At 34.6% G+C, this 25,103-nt stretch overlaps 1 long non-coding RNA gene across 1 annotated transcript; it reads right to left on the reverse strand.

Annotated features, from left to right (window-relative positions):
* Positions 1-850: 850 nt before the first annotated feature.
* Positions 851-23,708, reverse strand: LOC145667751 (uncharacterized). The gene is made up of 3 exons (XR_014127909.1): positions 23,645-23,708; positions 20,636-21,630; positions 851-1,295 (listed from the first exon to the last, which is right to left on the reverse strand). It is a non-coding gene; the product is annotated as an uncharacterized LOC145667751 (long non-coding RNA).
* Between the last annotated feature and the right edge of the window lie 1,395 nt (positions 23,709-25,103).

Raw genomic sequence — 25,103 nt, forward strand, 5'->3', positions numbered from 1 at the left:
TGTGCACTAAAAACTGTGAAAATATGAAGTAAAAAAGTAACATGTACTAAAATATGTAATGCAATGGTAAATATCCAATAATCTTATTCCATCTTTATTTGTATAATCTAATGTAAATGAACATGTTTAATGTGAATGAGTTGCAATATAAGACTGGTGTGTATATATGTAGAAGAAACACAAACCGGATTGCCTTTATTTATGTTACAAATAAAACACACATAGTAGTAAAAAAAAAAAAATCGCCCGTCATTTGATTTTTTCTTTCTTTCCAAGACTGGCTTTTAATTGCTATTTAAAATTGTATTTATTGCCCAAGGCGCTGATTTAGAGCAATAGTTTCCAGCCTGAGGGGCGTGATGAGCGAGCAAAAGGGACACAAATTACTGACAAAAATAAACTGTGAAATTACGAGAACTACACAATTCGTAATGCCTATTTACAATTTAACTTTACCAAACTCCATATATGCCACATGTTTGACACTTTCACTTTCCTATTCCCATTCAAAGTTTCAACGTTATTGAAAACTAAATAATTATACAAATTGAAATTAGTTACAAAATTACCCAAACTGATTACAAAATGTTATTTCAGTGTACAACATGGAATTAATAACATATTTTATGAAGTAAGAGCAAATTATTGTTATTATTGAAGATCTCAGAATTGAATACTGTATTTGAAATGACAGAAGTCAGACAAAAAGCACTTAACCCTTTACCGGGCGATTTTTTTTTTTTAGCAGCGCTCAAAAAATTCCTTTTTGTGTTTATAGGATGTAATATTGTCCATAGAAACTAAAAAATAATAATTTTGGAAAAGAAATAAATGCACACTTTACAGAAAAAGCTATGTGTATTGAAAATCACATTGGACGGAAAGGGTACATAGACAGGTAAATCTACATATACGGACACATTTCATAAATCTTCATTTATGCTTGAAAAAGTACAAATTTTATATACTGAAACAACAAAATATAGAAATACAGAGCCTCAGTACAACACTTCTTTGTACATTTGTAGAAGGAATATATTCCAAAAATATTTCAGCATCATTTTCCAGTATATATATTCGAGAAACATTTTCCAGAAATAGTTCGCCAAACAGGACTTCTTATTGACGCAGCACACTGAGTTGCTCCATTTCCATGCTTGCTGAGTTGATGTTCCTGGTTTGCTGGGTTGATGTTCCCTGTTGCTGGAATGATGCTCTTTGACGCTGGGATTATGTTTCTGACTTGTGAATTGATGTTTCAGAAGAATCGATATCATTACTTTCGCTATCGGAATCTGCAATAATAAATGAACAACTGGTTGTACTTTCCATTCGAATACAAAGTGTATGAATTTGTTCATAGAAAACACACAGGCATTTGAAAAAAAAAAATCTGTATCTGCTCAGTTTTGAGAGAAGCATACGGCACACAACTACATTACAACAGATTCCTAATTTTCAATTGTTGGTAATAGGCAGCCCGATCCACGAGTCTTTATCATATTTTGTAAGCAAAAGCAATTCATGTATGTTAGCCTAGAGCAGAGATGTTTAGTCGTATGATAAATAAGGTATCGGAAGAACAAAAAAGTTTTATACAATCAATTTACATCTGATAAGTGTAACAAGAGTGATAAAATATAAATGCAAGAAATGTATTATTATAGGTCGAATACACTGCTATAACGGATGCGTGAATTCATTTTAAAACATAAAGCAAGTAACAGGAACATGAATATTTGAAGAGATCACAAACATGTGAGGAGGGAGTAGCATGAGAATAAAGAAAGAAAAAGGAGAAGTATATATCTATTTGAAGATAGTAAACTATATAAGGTATTATTGTAAAGGACAGTAAATAACAAAGAATCTTACTTGAACTCATATCTTCCCTCGGACTAAAATCAGGGTCAGCGTCACTATTATCTGATCAAATATCGGAATCGTCACTTTCTATAGGTCTTTCTACAGGATAACACCTGGGTCTTGGAAGAAAATGTTCGCGTTTTCCGTGGTGCAGTGAATCCTAATTTTGGTTACGTAGATGGCAACGAGCGCCCATACAGAGCTGTTCAAGTTCCAGAGTTACTGGATAACGAAGACACTAGTCGTATGGGTTAATTAATTAGCATCTTCTCTATATCTTAATTCCATCAAACATATCTGGAATGCTCTTGGAAGAGGAATCCACCACTCTGGTCCCTCCAGATACTCTTGCTCTTAAGGAAGAATGGGGCAACATATCCTAGATTCCTGAATACTTATTCTCGTGGCAGCATACCAAACAGACATGCAGGATGCTATACTATGGCCATATACCTTACTGATGCAATCAGAACTCTGCATTCATGACAATTTGGATCCTTTCTCTCTCCATATGACTTTGCATCCTCTTTTATGTTTATCAATTGCTGTTTCTTTGCATGGCGGTGATTCCCAGCTATTTTTTAACAATAAAGCTGACTAATATCTGTACTCATAAATTGGTCACTTGATATATCCGAATCAGTTCCCAAAAGTTGTGTTAATATGTATTCGTCCCCTAGCAATTGTGAAACAGTCAAATAAGAGTGAATTGTCGTAAAGTAGCGTGTTGAGAAGAAGCTCCCGCCTTTCAATGACTTACAGTTCCCGAGATATGTGGGGAAGGGTGGCCAGTTGGCCAGTAGCCATCAGTTACTATTTGGTACCAAAATGTTTACCATCCTCTTAGATATTGATCAACACCATTATGATCTCTCTATGACTTAGGTTCCCGAGATATGGCTCCTTAAATTCCTGGTAATCGACCATTTTTGGCCAATATCTCGGGAACGGTAAGATGACGCGAAAAATTTAATGACTTTCTCAGATAGTTTGTGATTCTCTATCAAATACAGGGCTCAAAATTTAAAAAAAGTCATAAATAACAGACAGACGAACAGACAGACAGACACACAGACATAGAGAATTCAGTAACGAACTTTTAAAGTTCGTTGACCAGTAAAGTTTGTCTCGATTTCAACTAATTAATATTAACTGTTTGGTGATTTTTAAATTCTAAAATTTCACGACACATCTTAGGGGACTGCGTGACACGCCAGTGTGTTGCGACACATCGGTTGAGAACCACTGGTCTAGTGAATAAAGTCTGGTTCAACAACAACGACAAAACAAAAAAAATGGCTAGCGTATGAGCCTTTGGTGCACGTGGTCCCCGGTACGCGGTTCCCGGTGTAGACCTCAATAAATTTAATTTCAGTCATTCTCTTTCAACCATTTGTCTCTTTTAGCCTAAAGGGCATAACGTGGGACATAGTAAACTTTAAAATAAATCATTTATTTTTTTACATTCTGTAAAATACTAAATAAGTTACAAGACTCCCTTGTAGCTGACTATATGGTCAGCACACGCACTGCCTTCGCAGAAGCTATGGGTTCAATTCCCAGTTGTCCTTCATATGGTTTATATCCCAGAGCTAAAGACTCAGATCTCTGCTAAAAATGGACTTTACAAACATTTTTCAAGTCATGTTTTTATAAATTAACTTCCACGACATTTAGAATGAAATTCATATTAGTTCTACTGAATTATTGCAACAACAATGCATGGATAATATTTTGCCAATAAAGATCTCCAAGCAGGGTTGCCATACTCGAGACTCGCGATGATGCCAAACACGTGTCTGAATTATGCTAGATTTTTGTAAATTATGCCAGATTTTCATATTACCTTTCCTAACTAATTTTAAAGACCCACCCCTATTTATCTTCATTATTTTAATGAAGTGTATTAACTGTATTCATGTACAACTAACATGATGCTATCAGGAATAATAGTAGATGGCACGCTATAGGGGAGGATGGTCGAATTTATATTTTAGGAATGGATAACATTTTAAGACATATATACACAACATGCTGCTTCCGACATAGCCCTGAAGCATTTCTTTTAGTGTATTACTAACTGTCCCTGATGGTCATATCCCTCCCCTCTCAAGTTGTAAATTGAAATGGACAGAAACATCCCAGATAACCACACATTCAGGTTTCAGTTGACAGTAATAAAGCTATGGGTAAGTAAATGTGTTTTGCAGAGTCACATTTGCTATTTTTAAACATTTGCGTTTGCTCTGAATTCAACAAAAAATTAGAACCGCAGAAATACTGACAGGTTTCATTGCTCCAACCATCGCTTCACCTAAAAGAAATAATTCCCGGCAGTCCTTGAACCATCTAAATTTTCGTTCTTTTTCTGTTCACCAGAGAGAAGAATGAAATTAAGCTAGATTTGGCCAGGATGCTAAAGTCAAGATGCTAGATGCTAAATGCATGTGGATTATGCTAGATCTAGCACCAAGATGCTAGATATGGCTTCACTGTCTCCAAGCAACAGATAAGCGATAGGAATATTTTAGAGTAAACATGAAATTTTTTGAGCGCGAAATATAATGACTTCCTGCACATCTACTTCTTTCACTTCGGTGAATTTGAGACCAGCGAAGACAATCTTGGTCTCTTCTACATCAGCCGATATGTGTTTGCTCCTAAATCAGCCTTCAACACTGTTAAAATATGAAGAAACTATCTCCTCTACTCGCCCGCTGAATATGAGTTCAACTAATTGTACAACACAAAGACGGTTCTTCTCTCGTCGCCGCTGGTTGCCAAGGTGCACAGCTTGGATGCGAAGAGTGATTTCTCGTCTACGAATAAGAAACACTGCTGAAGCTACCACTTCTATGACTACAAAAGATTACCATGAAGTACCTAGTACATCCCAACGCCATCTTCCAGTCAACAATCGTACGAAGAGTAAAAGACAAACTCTTAAGAAGATTATTCAGCATTTAAAATATTAATTTATCCATAAATGTCTATCTTCAACCCAACATGTGATGACGATTCGTGGTACAACACTATTGCTTGGAATGGGAGAACTTTCAGTTTCACCCACGTTCTCACCGAATCAGTTTGACGACCAAGGTCTTCCATATACATTCTGTGACCAGCTGCAAGTTTTCTACGACTTGAGCAGGCATTGTATAACAATTCTTGGCAGTGACTGGCGTGGGACAGTGTCCCTGTTTTCTGTTGAAAACTTCAAGGTCACCATTGGATGCTCCATAATCGACTACGGACCACTTATGCTGTATTCTTTCATCGAATGGTCTTTAGGCAATCATCTACTAGGAATTAAGATCCGCCCAATTACTAGAGAATCTGAAGATATCTGTCACTGGGCTGCTGCTGCTATTATTTTCGATCTGAGATCCAAAAGGCTGCTGAAATGTGGTGTTATAAAGAAACCTAAACTATTTAGGAATTGGGTGAGCTTATTGTCGCTCGAGGCATCTGAAGAGATGGCATCGGAAACTGAAAAAGACCACTCCATTGGTTCGATGAGTAGATCTGTGAATAGGCGCCAGAGTCGATTGCTTATGAGAGCATTGTTTCCTTGCTTCAGAAAATGGATACGCAGATGGAGAAAACGATTTTTGTCATATACTGAAGTTAACATTCAAGAAGATAAGGCATCTAATATATCAAAACGCCTGCTTATAGAGAAAAGAAGAAGAATATTATTCCGTAAGATCATCAGTTGGATGCAATGGACCTTTCCATATAGATTTGTTTCCTCGATCAGCATACTTTTCACCATAAGAGGAGAAACGTAGCTGAAAGGTATGGGCCAGCTCTCTGTCTTGCCTTCCTTTTCAGAGGGGCAATTCAAGGACCAGGGACTACCTTATACCTTCTCTAACCAGATTACCATTTTGTTCGATTCATCCAACAATGACGTCATTGTTGTAGGAAGCGATTGGCGTGGAACAATATGTCTTCACACAGCTGTCGACTATAGAGTCGTTGTTGCCTGTACCATTATTGATTATGGCCCAATTGCATTGTTCTCCTTTGTCCAATGGAGTGTACGAAAACATCTGCTAGGACTAAAATTCCATCCGATAACAAGAGAATCAGGCGACATTTGTCACTGGGCTGCTGTGCTCGTTTTGTTCGATCTGAGAATCAACAGATTGCTCAAGTGTGGCTTAGCAAAGAAGCCGAAGTCATTTAGAAATTGGACAAATGCGTTGTTTGAGAATGAATCGTTCGGAACATCTGAACAGTTGAAGGTTGCAGCTGGAGAACAAAAAGGCAGTGTTGTGTGTTCGACAGACTACTCTCATTTATCTGCAAAAGAGCAACGACATCAAGTTCCTACAACAGAAAATGTTCCACGCTTCAGAAGAAGGTTTAGAAGCAGGTGTCGGAGGTTCTTCCGCAGATGTTTCAAATGTTGTTAAATCACCAGAATCAGGACCCAAAGAAGATCGTCTTTGTGTATCTGAAATAATCAATCTTGAACTGATACCAAAATGAAGAAGAGCGATTACTTCTAATACACATTAATAATTCAATACATCTAAACTTCTTGGAGTAATGAAAAGTTAATCAGTGTTACGCAATCAAAGATTCTGAAGAGAATCACAGTGTTCTAAATCTAAATGAACACCCTTACAAACTGAGGAGCAAACACATAAGACAAGGAAATAATAAAGGCTGATGTTGTTATCCTCACCGCAAGACTTTGCTGCAAACAAACATCTTAGGCGCTGAAGCTGTGGTGGGAGTATTACACATGAGTTTTCCAGTGCCACTCTATATCCCGATTTATTAGCAGCACACCATTAGTTTCCATCTTCTGATATTAAGGGATATATTTTTTCTTTATTTTTCTTACTTTCATAATCTGGTAAACTGGCTTAAATTTCGGGCTATTCTTTGAATAATTATGGTTCTGTATCGTTATTTTGCCAATTGAAAAATGGACGAAGTACAGATTTCATCATTTCTCAACGTTAAATTTTCACGTTGTTTGAGTGCCAACAAGTAGAAGAAAAGAGTCGTGGTGGTAGAAATAGTAGACAGACAAAAAAAAAAAAAAACATACACACTGGAAGAACCAATCTAAATTCACTTAAAAATTAAGGGTGTTACTTGTTAATTGCTGTACATACTAATTATATTTCAATCTGTAGTACGAGGTTAATGCAAATTAATAAATTAAAAAGTAATTAAACTTGCTTTTTATGTTATTATTATAATTAATAATAATAATTTAAAGTCAGAAACGAAAATAAAAATAATGAACGAAGTTTATCTATATTGCATTATTTTTGTCCTCCAATTTTCTGAAAGTGGAATGTGCAGATACTAAATGCACAATATCGTTTTGCTACATAGTCTGTTTAATCATAGCATCATGATAAAATTAAACCAATTTCCTATGAATTTACTCTTAAAAAAGAGATGAGTTTCTTTTTACAGTGTGAAAGTACGGCAGACTTCGAAACCATGCGAATTCGATACTGAAACAGGAAGTAGATGTATAACTTCCGGTTGGAATAAAGGGATACGTTGAGTTTTCTCGTGCTTATGGTTAGTGTACGCATCTTCGGCGCGGGAGACATGGGTTCGATTCCCGGCGGAAACCTGTATGTGGTTCGGATCCCACGTTACGCTGAAGATTCATGTCTCATTGATGGTGAAAGCAACAATCAACTCCACTCCAGCCAACCAAAAGAGACAACGTCAGAGAGATTGCCCTTTCTTCTGGGCGCCAAATCCACGTCGAGATCAGTTTCTAGCTATATATTACAACTAGTCTTTGGCTAGCTGGAGGCTCTGCGTAATGAAAATTTTCCTATCCCTTTTACTTGTTTCTACAGAGCAATAAAACTTTTAGATTCATAAAAGTTTGTTTTACTTTTTGCTTCAAAATGATGAAAATTTTCCAACTTATAAAAAGCTTTTCAATTTTTCTATACACAACAGAAAACTTTTTGTTTCATGAAAAATTGTTTTACTTGTTTCTACATAGTATCGGAAATTTTCTGAGCCATGAAAATTTTCAGATTCTTTAAACGATCTTTCACTTTTTAACATTTCTATACATGAATTCAATCAGTTTTATGGTTAATGAGGAATTGTTACTTGATCACTGATATTTGTTTAGAACGGAAAATTTTCCACCTCACATCACTAGCTACAACACACAGGCTACTACCTGGGAAGATGGCGCCATAGTAGATAAATATAAAGGAGCTTTGCTCTCAATGTTTTATTACTTTTTACTTGTAACAGTTTATTACTTTAGACAATTTATGTTTAATACAATCTTCAATATATGTTTTACAATTTAAATATGCTTGGTGCCGCTTTTCCTTCCTTATTGCATTAAAAAGTGGGAAAACAAATTTACTTATAAGACTATACTCTCGCCCCAAGCGCTGATTTTCCACGACACGGCACTAATCCTACTGAAGATTTCGTAAACTAAACTATTGATGTGTAAATAGTGAAGAAACCAAGGCTAATATACTTGATTTAGAATTAGAAGTGTGAGAAAGAATGATTTCTTTTTGTTAAGATATTCCTATGTATGTTTGTTTTAGGACAAAACATATTTGAATTAATTTAAGTATTTTTAAAAACTTCTACATTAGTAACAAACAGTAACTACTGAATATAGGAAAAAATAACTAAAATAGCTACTCTAAATAGCAGTTAAAGTTTAGCCTAAAATATTTTTGCCAGTCTTTATGTAATGTTTTAGATAAAATTAAACGATTGTTTTTTTTTTAAATTATAATCTCACATTGAAATATTTTTCAGCAATTAGTCTCAATATTAGCTAAGATGTGCATGTGAATGGAATTGTTAAGAGGCCCACTCACGGTCCATGGTTTGCGCAAACAAGGCTGTTTGTGCAAACAGTTTGACCGTGTGTGGCGATGTATGAACTGTTTAAGCAAACGTTTGTGCAAACATTTTCCACATCGAACTCGTTCGAAAATTGTTTACACGAACATGATGTTTGCGCAAACACGTGGACCGTGTATGGGCATGTTTGTGCAAACACGAGCTTTATTTCCGAGTAGGAAGCCTAGTGTACAGACGCTTATTTCTTTCGCTATGGCCTCAATGAATAGGAATCAAGAATTCTGGCGAGAATGTATTGAACTTTATCGAAATTTACCTGAACTGTGGAAGGTAAAGAGTGAAGATTATAAAAACAGGAATTTGAAAAATGCGGCATATGAGAAGTTATTGCAGATTTCAGATGAGAAAAGACATGGCCTTGTGTTGGCTTCACACGGCGTCCAATTGGCATTGAGCGGTGTTGACAGTTCGCGACAAGCAGTTGTGCACGCTGTCTTCTCGCGCTACTGCGAATCTTGACAATATCACAGGCGCTACTTAGAAATATTGTACTAGCACATTAACTGCTCACTTTACCAAGTAGAGAAAAGAATTACGAACAAATACGTGAAAACTACATCTTTCTATGTCAACTGGTTGTCATGATAGACGCTTTGAAAGGTTTCCATATAAAACAATTAGTAAAACGAGCGTTGAGTCCCGCGTCTAATTTCCATTGGATTTTGTTTCGATTTGCAAATAGAACTCACAACTTTTATTACAGGATAATCAGGGGTGTAGCCAGCAAGTTGTTCTAGGAGAACATTACTTTCAGGGGGAGGCAAGCTTTTCACATATTAAAAGCAGAACAAATTACCTCTTTCACAACATGAAAGCATTTTAACTTACCATACATACATACATACTATGCGCATTATTATATTTTCACAATGCTTCCTTATCAAAAGACGGATCGTGACAGTACTGAAGTTAAAAACCGGAGTCTAAAAGATGAATCAATAAGCTATTCATAAGAAAATAAGTGCTGTTTATAGCAGTCTGTTTATCTGACTTTGTGTTTATGTAGGTTAAAATACTAAAGAGGAAAAAAAAACGAAAAAATATTAACTCCGATATTATTATGCAATAATATAGTAGTGAGTTCACACTGCACCCAGTTAGGGAGATGAGAATATAAAGCATATGCTTAATTTTAGTTCATTGAATTAGGTATAGAAACCGTATTGATGACGATTGATTTTTTTTTAAAAAATTCATATTTTATTATAAAGTACTTCATTTGCATTCTGTTAAAAAAAAAGTTTATTAAACATATACTAGACGAACCTCATTTTGGAGCTGGAAATAGTTCGGAAAGACAGAGCCCCCCTTTCCCCCGTAGCTACATACCTTTGCAATCTTTGCCATCATCGTAAGAATAAAGCATGGGACGTTTGTAATTTGTTTTGAAATTTACTTCAAGATAGACCCTTTCTTATTCGACAGAAGGAACGCAGTATGTTTCCTGTTTCTTTTTTTCTTTCACGTTCCACCGCCTTATTATGTGTGACTTTTAACACCCTCTTTTCTCCTCTATAAGGGAATCAAAAGCATCAGGCGTCTGAATGGTGTCATAAATTATCGTAACTCAAAACAAACTCGAGCATATCGAGTTGCTTAGGAATCAGATGGATTACTTTCGTGGCACCTACACGAAGAACAAACGTGCTACTTGTTATGAAAACGGAGAAGGAAAGAAAGGGGCTAGTGTAGAATTCATCAGTGTCTCGTTGCTTTCTTTCGTGGTAGTTCGTTTATTCTCCAAAATTATAGTTGACAATGTCTTTAAGCATACCGAGTACAGCAGAAGTTTTATTTTCTGTCTTCCTTTTTTTCTTTTTCTTTCAAATGCTACGAAGTCAAGCTCGAAGAATTATTTTTTGTGCTTACAGTTTTTGGAACCGATAAAAATAAATTTACAAGTGTCAGATTCAGACAAAGACGAAATATTAACTGACATAGATGATAGTGAAAGTAGTGTTGAAGACAAGTGTTTAGAATTTTCACTGGAAAAGTTAACATGTGAGTAATTTAGTTGCTATATATACTTCTAGGATGCACAGTCAAAATTCTTGAGTTTGCTGGAATAGTACATTTACATTGTGAATAATGTTGCCAATGTATGTGTCATAATCAACCACTCTTTCATCCATACCCTCTTCTTTCTTCTTGGTTTCGCGGGTATTTCCGCTTCCAAAGCACAAGCAATTACTATCGCTAAACAAGCTGCTTCAGTGGACATGCTTACGCGATTAAACTCAAAATTGAACTGAAGTTTGTGCAAACAGTTGTATCGTGTGTGGCCGAGTGTTTGCGCAAACACAATGTTTGCACAAACATGATGTTTGCGCAAACCATGGACCGTGTGTGGGCCCTGTTAAATATGTTGATTTCTTGCAAAAATACAGAAAAACAACCCCCCTCCGAAAAGTTCACATTACCCCCCGGGTTAAAATGTGTGAATTCAACACTGTATACACGGTGTAGACTATCCAACAAATTAGACTCCATATACGTCAATAGTTCATTAGTAGTACAATAGAGGCGCTGACTCTTGAAAGCAAGTCCGCACGCTCAAGGATTCACGAAGAATTGCAGCAAATTCACCGCTAACATCAAGTCAAGTATTACGAGGTAGTTTGTGACTTCAAATACACTGTGGCCGGTACAGGGTTAAGATAAATGAGCGGGAAAGAGGCTAAGCTTACGAAGGGGTGTGGCATTTAAACAAGGTTGGGAATCTCTTTATGTGAACAAGAATCAAAAACATTTATACCATAATATTTCAGGAATTTGCATAGCAGGTCAAAGCCTCCATGGTAAATTTGATACATATCAAACGAGTTCGTCCGATTTTTTCGTTGTTTCTCTTTTGAATGTAACCCGAAATTTGATCGTCCATGACAAAGGAACCAAACGTATACACATCATAATATTTCATATGCTTATATGGCATGACCAAGTCTACTATCACGGCAAGTTTGATCTCAATCTGGTGAGTTTGTTGCATGACAGTTTGTTTTCGAAAATATTACTCAAAATTTGATTGCCCATAACTCGGGAAAAGATAACCTACAAAACATAGTATTTCACATTTTTTTTTATAGCAACCCAAGGTCTACCACGACGCAAAGTTTGATTAAACATCATGTGGAGTAAGTTGCAGCAATCGGACTTGGTTCAAAAACTTAATACTATCAAATCTACAGTTTCAACATCGTGTAGCTTACTATCACTGTGACACTCAATGCTATCAAATCTACAGCTTCAACATCGCTTCACTCACTTTCTCTGTGGCAGTTAATGTTTTTACAATCTATACAGATGTAGTACGGATTTATCTCAGCACACGACCAATGAGACCACTTCTCACATCAACACTGTACCCAGTCTTCTTCTGGATCCTGTTCTTCGTACGGTTCTTCACAAACCAAACAGATACAATCTTCTGTGAAACAACTTGAGAATAAATTCTTCTTAGCTGATGATTTCACCTTTTCGCCTGTTTTTAGACGCTTCTGTTTCATTTTCGAGTTCCAGCTTTTGGATAGGACCGTACATGATCAGAAGAGAAGTCAGGTTTGTCTGGAAGACCACTTGACCCTGGTATTTGATCATCTGAAGGATTCTGCACTATCTTGTTAGATTCATTTGTAGATGATCCATGAATCTCACTTTGACCTGCAGTCTGAAGTTCTCACTGAGGAGATGAAGGGAAACAACTACTGCTTGGCACTGCAACCAATAAGCCATCACTGTTGTTATATAATAATAATAATAATAATAATAATAATAATAATAATAATAATAATAATAATAATAATAATAATAATAATAATAATAATAATAATAATGTTTATTTCTGTGCCATGAACAGCCTAACGGCAAAAATATAGCACTTTATCAGGCAAGCTAAACATATATTACATACAATGTAAGCTACATACTAAAACAATAAAACATAATGACAAAATAAAGTAAAATAATATCGGATTAATAATTCCTTGTCAAATTAATACCTTTTTTAGTATCAAAATAGTCGTCATAAATAGTAAAAATAATATTTGTCAAGCTCTAAAATTCATGCTTTTATACTGATAAAAATAAATTAAACTAAATTAAAAGAATTGGTCAATCTTCTTAAAATTACAGATTTGGGATTCAAAGGAACTAATGTTGACATATTTCTTGTATTATACATTGGTACCCTTATACCTATATTATGCAAGCAATATTCACTATGATAGCCAGTGGCGTATTTACGATTTTGTTTCGGGGGGGGCTTTGCTAACTTTCGGAGGGGGCTTTGCCTGAAAATGTGAAAATTCTGCAAGATATTCCATATACTTTACTATAGTAAGTAAGATTTCGGGGGGGGCTTAAGCCCGGAAGCCCCCCCCCCTAAATACGCCACTGATGATAGCTATTGTCTACTAGTTTCTTAATAAAATCTCTTTCAATAACTTTTCTCCTGTCGCTCAGTGCCTGCAATCCCCAAAATTGACACCAGTATTCATAACTACGTGAGTAGTAATCTCTATTCATTTTATAGCAGAGTAACCTAATAAAACATTTTTGTACTGATTCAATTTTGTCTGCCAATGTTATACCTATACTATTCCAAATAACTACACCGAACTCTAATTTTGATCTTGCTAGCATCTTGTATAAATATACATATGAACTGGCATTTCATACTCAGGCCATTGTTTGAAAATAAACCCTATTATTCTTCTAGTTCCTTCGATTGTATCATTTATATGATAGGAAAATTTCATGTTTCTGTCAAACACTATACCCAAATCTTTAATCTGTTCGGCTTTATGCAATGTTACTCCATTAATTACATATTTGCTCACGTAGTATTGGGTTTTGTTAGTATATGATATGTATTTAGTTTTCTCACAATTTATTTTCAGTAAGTTACTTTTACACCACGTACTAACAGTATCTAGATCTTCCTGCAGTAAGTAGTTATATCTATTTTTCCCCCAAAGGTTGGATATAAAAGATACTCCTTACTTCGAAAAGTACTTGACCTATTTTACAAAAGATAAGATATATTATTCAACTGGGAAAGATATTTATAATTTTAGTTTCTCAGTATAATGTGTGTCTTTCCTGGTTTGAAGGTATCGGTGTTTAAATATCATATAAACTACTAACACACACACACACACACACACATATATATATATATATATATATATATATATATATATATATATATATATATTCTTCAAGACTAATTTTGAGAATTGAAACCTTCAAAAGAAATTTTGTTCCTAAAATTTGTCCTCAAAAAATGCCTTTTTTAAAACAATTTCGTCAAATATACGTTTACCCTCTTAACTTTCCAATAGAAAGAAATCAACAAACGTTTATCTATCGACTTTTCAGTTATAATAACCATATTTTTGTGTAAATTAATATATTTTAACATACTAATAATAATTTTAAAAGAACATACATTTTTGATAATTTATAAAATGCATTATGGCTTTTAAATTCACATTATGACGTTATGGCTTTTAAATGAATAAAAAAGAGTCGAACAGATCATGAAATCTCATGCCCCCAAATACACTGAGAAAAATCAGTTATCCGGACAGCAGTATATTGTACAGTCCGCAGCAAAATACCTGCAACATGAGCATACAAGTTTATTGTGAAACGACAAAGTCTTTTGCTCCAAAATAAGTGTACAGGGGAGGACGCCGAGGTTTCTTTTGACGTGATTCGTGCCACTTAAACGTTATGTTCTTTCCCTGTGCTGTTAGGCGTGGTTTCACAATAAACTTACATGCTCATGTTGCAGGGTTTTCTTTTGCTGCGGACTGTACAAATATACGAAATCCATAAGTTTGCTCCGGAAATCTGTACGGAGTACACGTTATCGATATGCTACATAAATACTGCCTTTTTCCCGCTTACATGTTACATCATGCCACTGCAAGATATCTGACATCTAACAGTCTTCCGTATATTACATACGTATACGTATGTTAGATATGTCAGCTACATGTTACATACGTCCATCTGTATGTGAGATCCTGACCGCCTATATACAGTTCTTTTGGACGGAAAGTAGCTGGAACACATAGGAAAAATATTATAAAGCACACGTTTTCAGTTATACTTTTGCGCAGAATGTTACACGTATATTCGTACGTTAAGTCCAAAAACTACGGGATTTACGCATGTGACCTTCGTTTTTAAGTATGTTACATGCGTTTCTTTTCTCTGTACAGTCTATCGCCGCTTTTATTCCAACGCTGCCTTTGAAAACGAGTGTGTACATGTTGAGAATCTCTGACGTATAGTAAGGATTACATAAAATTCTTATCTCTTTAATAAGGGTACATACTGTATTGTAGAAATTATATTACAGGACTAAATTTACCTGGACTCTAGTTACATATGCTGTTGAACTCCTTAAAGTTTTCAAGTTTCTATGACCAAGAAAGCTATTGAATATGGCCGAACGGCAGAAAAATAAAGAAAATTGATCCCACGTGCTAATAATTAACGAAAAAAAAACAAAGATAACATAGGAAATTTGATCCAAGCTCTCGGCTTTTGTCCGTGGCAGCTCTTAATTGATTATCTTTTGTCGTGACGTCAAAAGCACAACCACTTATGATGATCTGTTTTAATGCAGAAATCGTGGAGCTGATCATATTCAGGTTGCCTTCAATTATCATGTTTTAAAACAAATGTACCACGTGTGTCTGTCGCACTTGTATGGTCATAATATTCACAATGCAGTGCGTGTGAACTGCAAATTCTAATAAAATTTTACGAGCGTCTAGAACTGGGTTTTGGATATAAAATAAACCATATTTGATATGGATAAGCACCTCAGTTTAAAAAGAACATTTTCCGTTTTTCAAAAAATGCAAATCACAGTTTTAAAGCAGACAGTGTCTTAAAATATCAAGTTCTTACTTCTTTCTGTTTGCCTTCTTGACATGGAAGCGAAGGACGTCGAATCTTCTAGCATTTTCAGTTTACAATTTTATATGCGTCGGTGTTGTAGAATCAAAATAAGAACAATTTACCAAGAAAATGAAATGTTAATAACTAATAATTTAAATTAATACTGTGCAGAAAATTTTATCATCACGCTATTAAACATCACTGGGAGGTGAAATACACTCATTAGGGAAGTGGCCTGAAGGGAGTTAGAAAACAAACATGCACAGATGAAAAATGGCCAAGGGGTATAATCGCAAGTTAATGATGGATATGTTTTGTAATGAGCATGTTGAAAGATGTCTATAAATTAATTATTCCAAATTTTGTAATGAGTGTATATGGGTAACGAATATGGTTCTTATATAAAGAAGATAGGAAGAGTAAAATGCTAATATTTTGTATTAAAATGTTGAAGTGGTTATTGTATTTGAGTACCGATCTGGATATAGGGTTAATTTGGAATATGATTAACATGGTAACCTAGTCAAAAACACTCAATTTTTTCATTATCAAAAACAGTGGCGGTTCTTCAGGGTAGTCACATCGGTAAAAATATAATTTTATCATTAATTCTAAAGGACCTAGTGCTCATTTTATAGCTATAAGCTGTGTACAAAAATAGTTAATAAATTATAGCAATACAATTTTAATTATTACCTATGTGACTTCTTTAAGTAAACGCCGCTGATGAAAAGTATTCCTAATGATTCAGTGGTTGTTTTCTTTTTGTTTTAATTCTATAAATATATTGATTTAATGCCACTAGGGCTATATACGAACCATCGAAGAAACGAATTGTGAAAATGTATACAAACTTAATTCTTCCGTAGCAATTTCTGAATATGAATATTGGTCGTTAAACTAGGATGTAATAGTTATTGTTGGAAATCTTTTAAAGAAGAGATTTGATAAGGCATATAAAGAAAGGAAATAGGTATAAATGTGACCTTGGAGAAGGGAAAATAAGAATCCTGACAAGATTGCCTTATGACAGGAAAGTATATTTGATATTAGACATATACGCGAAATATTTTTAAAAAAACTTATCCATTACCTACACAAATAAAAGATACATGACGCTGCATTAAACTTTCTCGCTCCAACTTCTTAAACGAAATCACGTTATGCTGCACTTATAACTTAAACATTTATTAGTAAAATACGACGATTATAAGGCGTTTTCAAAGGAAATTCAACCTAAGAATAAATTCCTTCAAAAGTAAATTACCCTTTATGGATATTTTCATAAGAAATAATTTACACAACATTATAGATTATTCATGAAATATTTATTTACGAAATGTGAACAAAATCGACTGAGTTTCTTTGCAGAAAATCACACTAGATTAAATAATCCCTTGTGTAGGCATTTTTTCAGGACAAATGATTTATGGTATGTTATTTGGTAACTAATGAAATATTTATTTATGAAACATGAAGAAAATTGCGTAAGTCGTTTTAGATAAAATCACTCGAAAAAATTGACCTCTTATATATTTTTGAGGATAAATGATTTATTTATATTGTCAGGTCACTAAGGAAATATTTATTTATGAAATATGAACAAAATGGCTTGAGTCGATTTTTTTTAAATTTGTTGTAAAAGATCTCACACTAAAAATGAACTACCCTTTCTGACTTTTTCCCAGATAAATTACTTATACCACGCTTTATAGTTGTTAATGAAACATTAATGTATGAAATTTAAACAAAATCGTTAGAGCCATTTTCGTAAGATTAGCAATTTTAAAATTTTCAGTAAACTACCCTTATTTTGGAGATAGGAAGAAAATTCTGGAAACGTCCCTAGGTTATAAAAATTTTAATTTTAAAATTAACGGGACGAACGAACAGAAGGCCAGACATTGCAAAACCACCTTCTCAGTACGTAGAGGCAATGAAAGTTGTAAATCCGTTAAAATTTCCAATTCAAGTTTCTTCATGATTATCATACTTTATTTTCGCCTACCGTCGATCCAAAGTAATAACAAAATTCTAAAACAATATAAAAAGGAGTGATAAAATCTTTCGTGAAGTCTATTAACAATTTGTCACCCATTACGTTAAATGACAAACAGAAGGGAAATCTTGTGAGCTATCAAGGAACTAATAAGTTATCATAAATTATACGAGTAATAGGTAATTATTACCTGATCAACACAAGGTAGTTAGTCTTTACTGAAAATCATAGTCAATTCCTAAAACCGTTTGAACCCTTGTTGAAATTATTTTATGCCTATCTTTTGTTTCTGTGTTGATAAAAATTCGAGTTTCACAAATCACAGAGGTAGAGGCTGTAGTCTTGTTTCAGTGTTTGATAAACCATTGAGTTACCAAGATCCTGCAGCATACTTATCCTAAATGAATGTGTTTTTGAATGATATTTTCGGTGTGTGGAACAGAGGAAATCATCAAGACAGCAAATTCGCCTGTACATCTCTAAACAAAATATATTATTACTGGAGAAGCTCTGTTCGTATATATTGTCCAATAAATAATCAGAGGGAAAATTAGAGGGTGTAGGAGAAACAATATCCTTAATTTCGTGCTGAACTAGTACAGTGTTGGAAATCTTACATAATGATCCTTTTGTACGTCACCTGTTCATACACTTGACATTAGATATGCAGTCGAAATATTTAAGAACCTATCAATCACGTGCACAATACATACACAAATGATTTAATTCGTAAACAGTGCAAAAATAATAAAATGTTTCGTGAAATCCACTAGTTAATTGATATTAACACATCACGTTAGAGGGTAATGATATTTTGGTATTTATCAGCAATGGCATTGCTCTGTGACAGTTGCTTTCTGTGACTTTTCATGCTAAACGAGTTAGTTCACAATATGAGGACGCTAACAAATTATCATAAATCATAAGACCAATATCTTCAGACATTCGATACAAATGGTTGTATCAGGGTTGCTTTTAACTCTAGTAGCATTTTCAATGCTTGAAAATATCTCAACCCTTGTTTCAAAGAGTGGGAAAGAAAAAGGTATAAGAAACGTCACAGAAAATCTGGGCTTATTGGTCAAAAGAATACTAGATTCCAGGAACACTTCTCAGATATGTTCTACAGTTTATATCGAGACATGCTCTGTAAAAAAATTTCTTTATTCCCATTTGTTTCTTTTCATCCAAAAAAAATAATAAGTTGCAAATAACAATAGAATCGTACCAGAATAGGCTGTGAGACATTGATCCTCATCAAATACACAGTTACCATTTTTCCAAACGAATATACCCCAATTAAAATATAAGAAACATGAAAACATTTAGAAAGGTCATTTAAAAATATTTGTTTAAAACTTGTTTTCTTAATTCTAAAATAAATTTTACCTTCCAAGTATAATGTTCATGATTTTTACAATAATCGTGTAGTGAATGCTGAAACACACACATCACAATAAAAGTTTTATAAATTTTTAATGATATTCCACAAAGCATGATCAATATAAGTACATATTTATTATATTGAAAATTTCAAAAAAAATATTAAGTAAATACAATAAATACATAAGCTTTAACTTATAGTTCGTTAGTTGAATCTACTAATCAATTGTATTGTCGTTTGAAACTATTAGCATTTTCGGATAGACCCGCAAAGCTTTGGTGTTGTGTGGGTTGCATACAAACAAGGTATTAGCCGTTATAATGGTCAGAAACAACTACATATTTTACAGCGTTCCACAAAGGAATATACACTGTTTGAACTTTAATAACTCGGACCAAAAGTAAACAAAATATGTTTTTTTTTTTTAAAAAAAATCACAGAGATATTTAAAACATTACTGATGATGTTCCAATGTGAAATATGTTCAAAATGTCCTCCGCTGGCAGCAATACGTCTTCAGCAACGCTGTGGAACAGAACTACAAACATGTAATACTGTATGTTTTCAATTGGAAAAGATTCGCAGACAGTCCCAATGGCCCCTTTCATGGCAAACAGGGTACTCAGCACTTCCTTGTCGACCGATTCAACTCTCGACAAATGTTTCATCCAGGAATTTCCGGAGGCCTCGATGGTAATATGGAGGGAACTGTATTGTTGAAAAAGGAATCTTCCCTGGCCCTAACAGCACAAGATGTGCTAGGCATGTGCCATTTAGGTGTCCCAGCTACTTTTTAGGTACCCGACACTTGGCACATATGGCATTCATGTGCTAAGTATGTACTTCAGCTACCACAAATATAGCATGTATATACCTGGCTCAGTTTCACACTCTAACAGTCATTTGTTTTTATGTCGTCATTTGGGACATATATCTGTCATGTTCTAGGTATGTCCTTTAGGTACATACTGTTTCAGATACGCTAACAGTACAAGATGTGCTAGGCATGCGCCATTTAGATTTTCTAAATTTACCTCCTACATTTGATGCATTTGTTGCTTCTTTTTTCCGATTGTGTACTAGAAGCAACAAACGCACAGTGGCGGATCCAGAAGAGAAAACTTTCTTATTTTATATATAAATAAAACCCATCCAAGTAGCTCTAAGTAGCAGTATTACAACCCCCCCCCCTAGAAATCCGTCCTGGATCCGCCCATGCAAACGCATCAACTTTATTAGATGACAACTGTTGCCGATTATTTGAAAGTGAATATGGAAGAACCATGAAATAAATTAAATAGATACTCGTCATTTTGTTATAAAATTACATGGCGAGCAGATTTTATCTGATTCCAAAAGGTTAAGGTCCAATATACACGGTTAAAGGAGCAATCTGATTAGCCAAATTCAAAAGACCTCAACAATTTATACCTCTACAAGCGACATTCTCTTCATCGCCTCCGTGGCCAAGTCGGAAGAGAACGCAGCTAGTAATAATCCAAAGGTTGGTGGTTCGGGCCCACCCTGGGGTACATTTTTTTACTTGTTTAAAGTGCTTTTAGACTCACCTTAATGTAACCACAGTACGCATATAGGCGATTTAACTTATTTTGGGAGAGTAATTTTGTGATTCATTGACGCTTACGGCATGGGGAACGTACCTAGAACATACTAGGCATGTTCCCCAGGTAATGTCAGGCATGTGCTTAGGGGCAGACATAGACTGTGACTATCACTTGCCATCCATGTGATTTCTCTCTCAAAGGTACATAAGGCACATACTAGACACATTCCCATGTACCTGAAGGAACATGATAGGTATATGTATGCTTGCTATATAATTGTGCTGTTACAGGGGTACAGTTGATGAATAGCTTGCACAATACTTTAATCAGCATGTTAAGGTACTCTACACCTGTCACTGTTCTTTGATAAAAGAATGGCCCGACATGCTCTCAGACAGACATACACACCACCCTAATAACCCAGAAAGATTAACAGCTCGTTCTTCTTCCATAACATGGGTATTATCCCTTCTCAGCAAACATAGTTGTGGTAATTGATTGTTCCATTATATTTGAAACTGGTCTCATCAGACCAAACAATGAAATCAGTCAACTGTTCATTATCGCAAACCATTCACAAGATTGGAGGCGCCTATTTGTATCGTCCTTATTGGTTGTGCGAACAAGCCTGGGAATGTAGGGTTTTCTCTTGGTTGCTTTAAAATGAGGTGAACACTTGATTTGCTTACACATGCTTCACGTGAAGCTTGCCATATGCACTTCTGAGGGGATCTTATGAAACTTTGTAACACTGTTTCCTCCTCTCTTTCGTCCGCTACTGATTTCTTCCTGCCACACCGTGGCTGCCTCTCAAACTTGGCGCGTAATTTCGTAATTCTTACATGTGATGGTGACGCAGTATCAAATTCTGCCCTGCATTGTCTCTATACTTCTATCATGTTTTCACATTTCCAGAAACACTTTAAAATTCACTTTCGTTGCTCAAAGGAAAGATTCCCAGCTATCTTGTCAATTACTCGTCGCTACTGGTAATTGAACTAAAAATAAATAAAAAAAACAAATTAAACAAATGGGAAAGAAAACAAAAACAAATAAATGGCTATACACACCAGTCACGAGAGCGCCAAATAATAACAATTTAATCAGGTTACCTTTAATATATTTTCTGTTATTAACATTCGAACAGTGTGAATCTCTTTCTGGGACACTGTAGGTATCGTTTTCTCCTTATCTAGCACATGATGTGCCGAATTAAGAATTCAATATTTTTATACTCAACTGTAAAAAGAATAATCAGTCTGTTTCGCTTCTCTGTAGGATGATCAAAAAATACTGTAAACTGGATATACTTTGGCCCTTTAAAGGCAACTTTGGCCCAAAGGAAAAGAAACATTTGATTTTTTTCCTACATAGTTATTATTTTTTCTACCGGTAAGAAAAGTTATGGATCAAAGTATTACAACATTGACAAGACATGAATATTCGCGCTAATAAATTTATTTCCGGAACGTAGGAAGCATCATGCTAGCAACTGTTAACAAGCAAACATTTATTATATTTCAAGTTCCATAACTATTGTTCATTGCATTAAAGTGACACATCTTCAATGCACAAGTAAGTAGAATATAAAAACATGCTCATTAACGAATATTAATAAGCTAACGACTTAAATGTGTTCGTTCAATTACGCACAAATTATTAAGCGTTTAATTGCGTGGAGTAACATTGGCCCAATTTTTGGGGCAACATTGGCCCATACTTTCTAAGTGTTGGAAATGGCACAATATTAAAGATGAAATGGAGTAAAAGCGGCACGATGTAATAAGGAAGATTAACCCCCACTAGCTTCTAAACGAGGACATTATATAGTGCCTGAATTGCAAGAATTTTCTTCCTAAAAGTGAACAGTATGGTACCGGTAAAGTATTCTACTACAATGAAGAATACGGTGCTCTTATTTTTGGATGTTAAGTATTCATTCTCTAATGCGCCGCTAAAATAGATCTGAACCTTAGCGCATTAAATTGTATTTGGACAAGTGGGAATTTAAATTATGTCTGCATCCGACGATGACTAAAATTGAAATCTACAGGAAATCGTTCGAATCGAAAAAACCCAATTAGTTTGTGAATTTAAAAGATTACTTTTACATATAGAGTGAATAAAACGAGCAAATTTGATAATTTATGGGGAATTAATTGGAAGATAACTAACAGGTATTAAAATAGATATAATTAGTAATTTTATTTTGTTGACAGAAAGAAGATATAAATAATAATGAAGCAGTAATTGCAAGTTAGATCGGGAGAGAATTTCTTCTCTCCCTATAATTAGCTGTCATCTCGAAATGATATAATTAGGAATTTAAAACATCAAATCAAACGTTCAAAATTTTATGTTTGCACTAAAGTTCTACGAAATTCCGAATCCCTGTACTGTGATTAGTTACTAATCAAAAATTTGAATGCACAAATATATAATATGATATATCAACTGAATCAAAGGTTAGAAGAATAATTAGGATTATGGTTTATGGTATAATTGAAGGTACCAGTTAACGATGATTTGGAGCAACCTATTTTAATGTTTCAAGAATATAAATGAATGATCTCTTAAAATAAACTATATAGAAGTCATATTATACTTACTTACGCTGTCTTCGTTCGGAATTTCAACCACTAATGTAGTGTAAGTTGACTTAACCTACAGGTAAATGAAATAAAATTTTGAGTTGAGTTGATTTTGAGTTTAACGTCCCGTTCAGCAGCGAGGCTATATGAGACGTGGACCTACTGATTAACGTGGAATCCGAATCACATGAGCTCCCGCCGGGAATCGAACCCGGGCCTCCCACGCCAAAGGCGCGTACGCTAACCGCTTAGCCACGGAGGAGAAATAAAATTTTATTAATATACAAGAAAAGGGAGAAGTTGAGCAATTGATATAATTATATTTAAATATGATATAAAAGAAGAGAGTTGAAATACGTAAAGGAAATAATATATATGTATAAATATTACTTTATTAAGTAGGGAAAATTTATATACTTACTACTCATTAAGATAGTACCGAAGGATGTGACATGTATGTATACATATATGCTGAAACTGGAAAAGAAAAGAGAAAAATTAAAATATGTAAATATACATAAAGGTATCACTACATCTAAGAAAGTCATTCTGAATTAACCTAATAAATACAAAGGAAAAGGTTACATTAATGGTGAGTGTATAACGATAATGTATATCTTATGCACTCTTAAGTATTATTTGTATTTACGGGCAAAATGAGCTATTTAAAAAGCACAAGGTATCAAGAAGAAAAAGAAGAACAAATTATATAAAGAAATAATTTAAATATTTTGTATTATATTGAGATTTTGTTTGTTATAGTTGCTATGACGATTTATTTACCTGTTTTAATGTCGTTGCTATAGTAACTAGAAACATATAGATGTAATGAGGAACCATCTTGTGTAATCTGAATGTACAATGTTTTAAGGTGTCGAACAAGTTATACGTTGAAGGATAATAATATACATATGAAGTGCATTGATGTGTTGAATTATTCCAGATAATCTCGTGTATTACATAAACATTTAGAATCAGGGCATATGTAACATAGTTCACGTCAGAATTAGCGTTACATATTATGTGGTGCCGAAACCCGGGACCTTGGAGATCAGTTAGATGTAAAGTAAACTATCTCTCATCACCACGGATTATTTATTGATTCGTAATAAAAGAAAAATTTACAAAAGGAACATAATGCATCTGAATACCGGAATTGAAGAAGTTGATGTTCCTGGAAGTGAAACTTCATCAGATGTAGTTAAACTTTTATAACAGCTAGGACAACAAATGAATTCCATGTCACAACAGATGTATACCAGATTGGAACGAATGGATTCCAAATTAGACACCAGGTTGGAACAAGTGCCACAAAACATTGATTCCGAATTGAACACCAGATTTGAACAAATGGATACCAAATTGGACACCATGTTGGAATAAGTGACACGACAAATAGGACATGAGTTGGATACCAGATTGGAACAAACGGATTCCAAATTAAACACCAGATTAGAACAGATAAATACCAGATTGGAAGTAGGATGGAACAGATTGTTCATAGCTTTGTATTGGTGAAAAGTACTGTTGACGTAGTTGAAACTCAAGTCAACGAACATGCCAATCAAATTCGAAGATTGCAGGAAGAAATCCATATTATTACAGAGAAGAACAGTGCCGTCAACTGTACTCCTGATCCTGCCTTCAATGCTGTGCGTTATGAATATAGGAGGTCTGAACCAAGACACTGCGAAGAAGACAACAATTCATCTGAAATCTGTTCTGACAGTGAGGACACCATTTCAAATATGGAGAATGAAGAATGAAGGATACCTCGCAGGAATCATACGCACCGAAAACGACATCTGATAGTGAAATACAGTGAAATAAGGTCTCTAATCAAATTCAGTGGCAGATCAGAAGACATCCCTGCAAGCATG

The sequence above is a fragment of the Thermobia domestica genome, chromosome 1 (assembly GCF_964235325.1).
Source record: "Thermobia domestica chromosome 1, izTheDome1.hap1.1, whole genome shotgun sequence".
In the NCBI taxonomy this organism is placed as follows: domain Eukaryota; kingdom Metazoa; phylum Arthropoda; class Insecta; order Zygentoma; family Lepismatidae; genus Thermobia; species Thermobia domestica.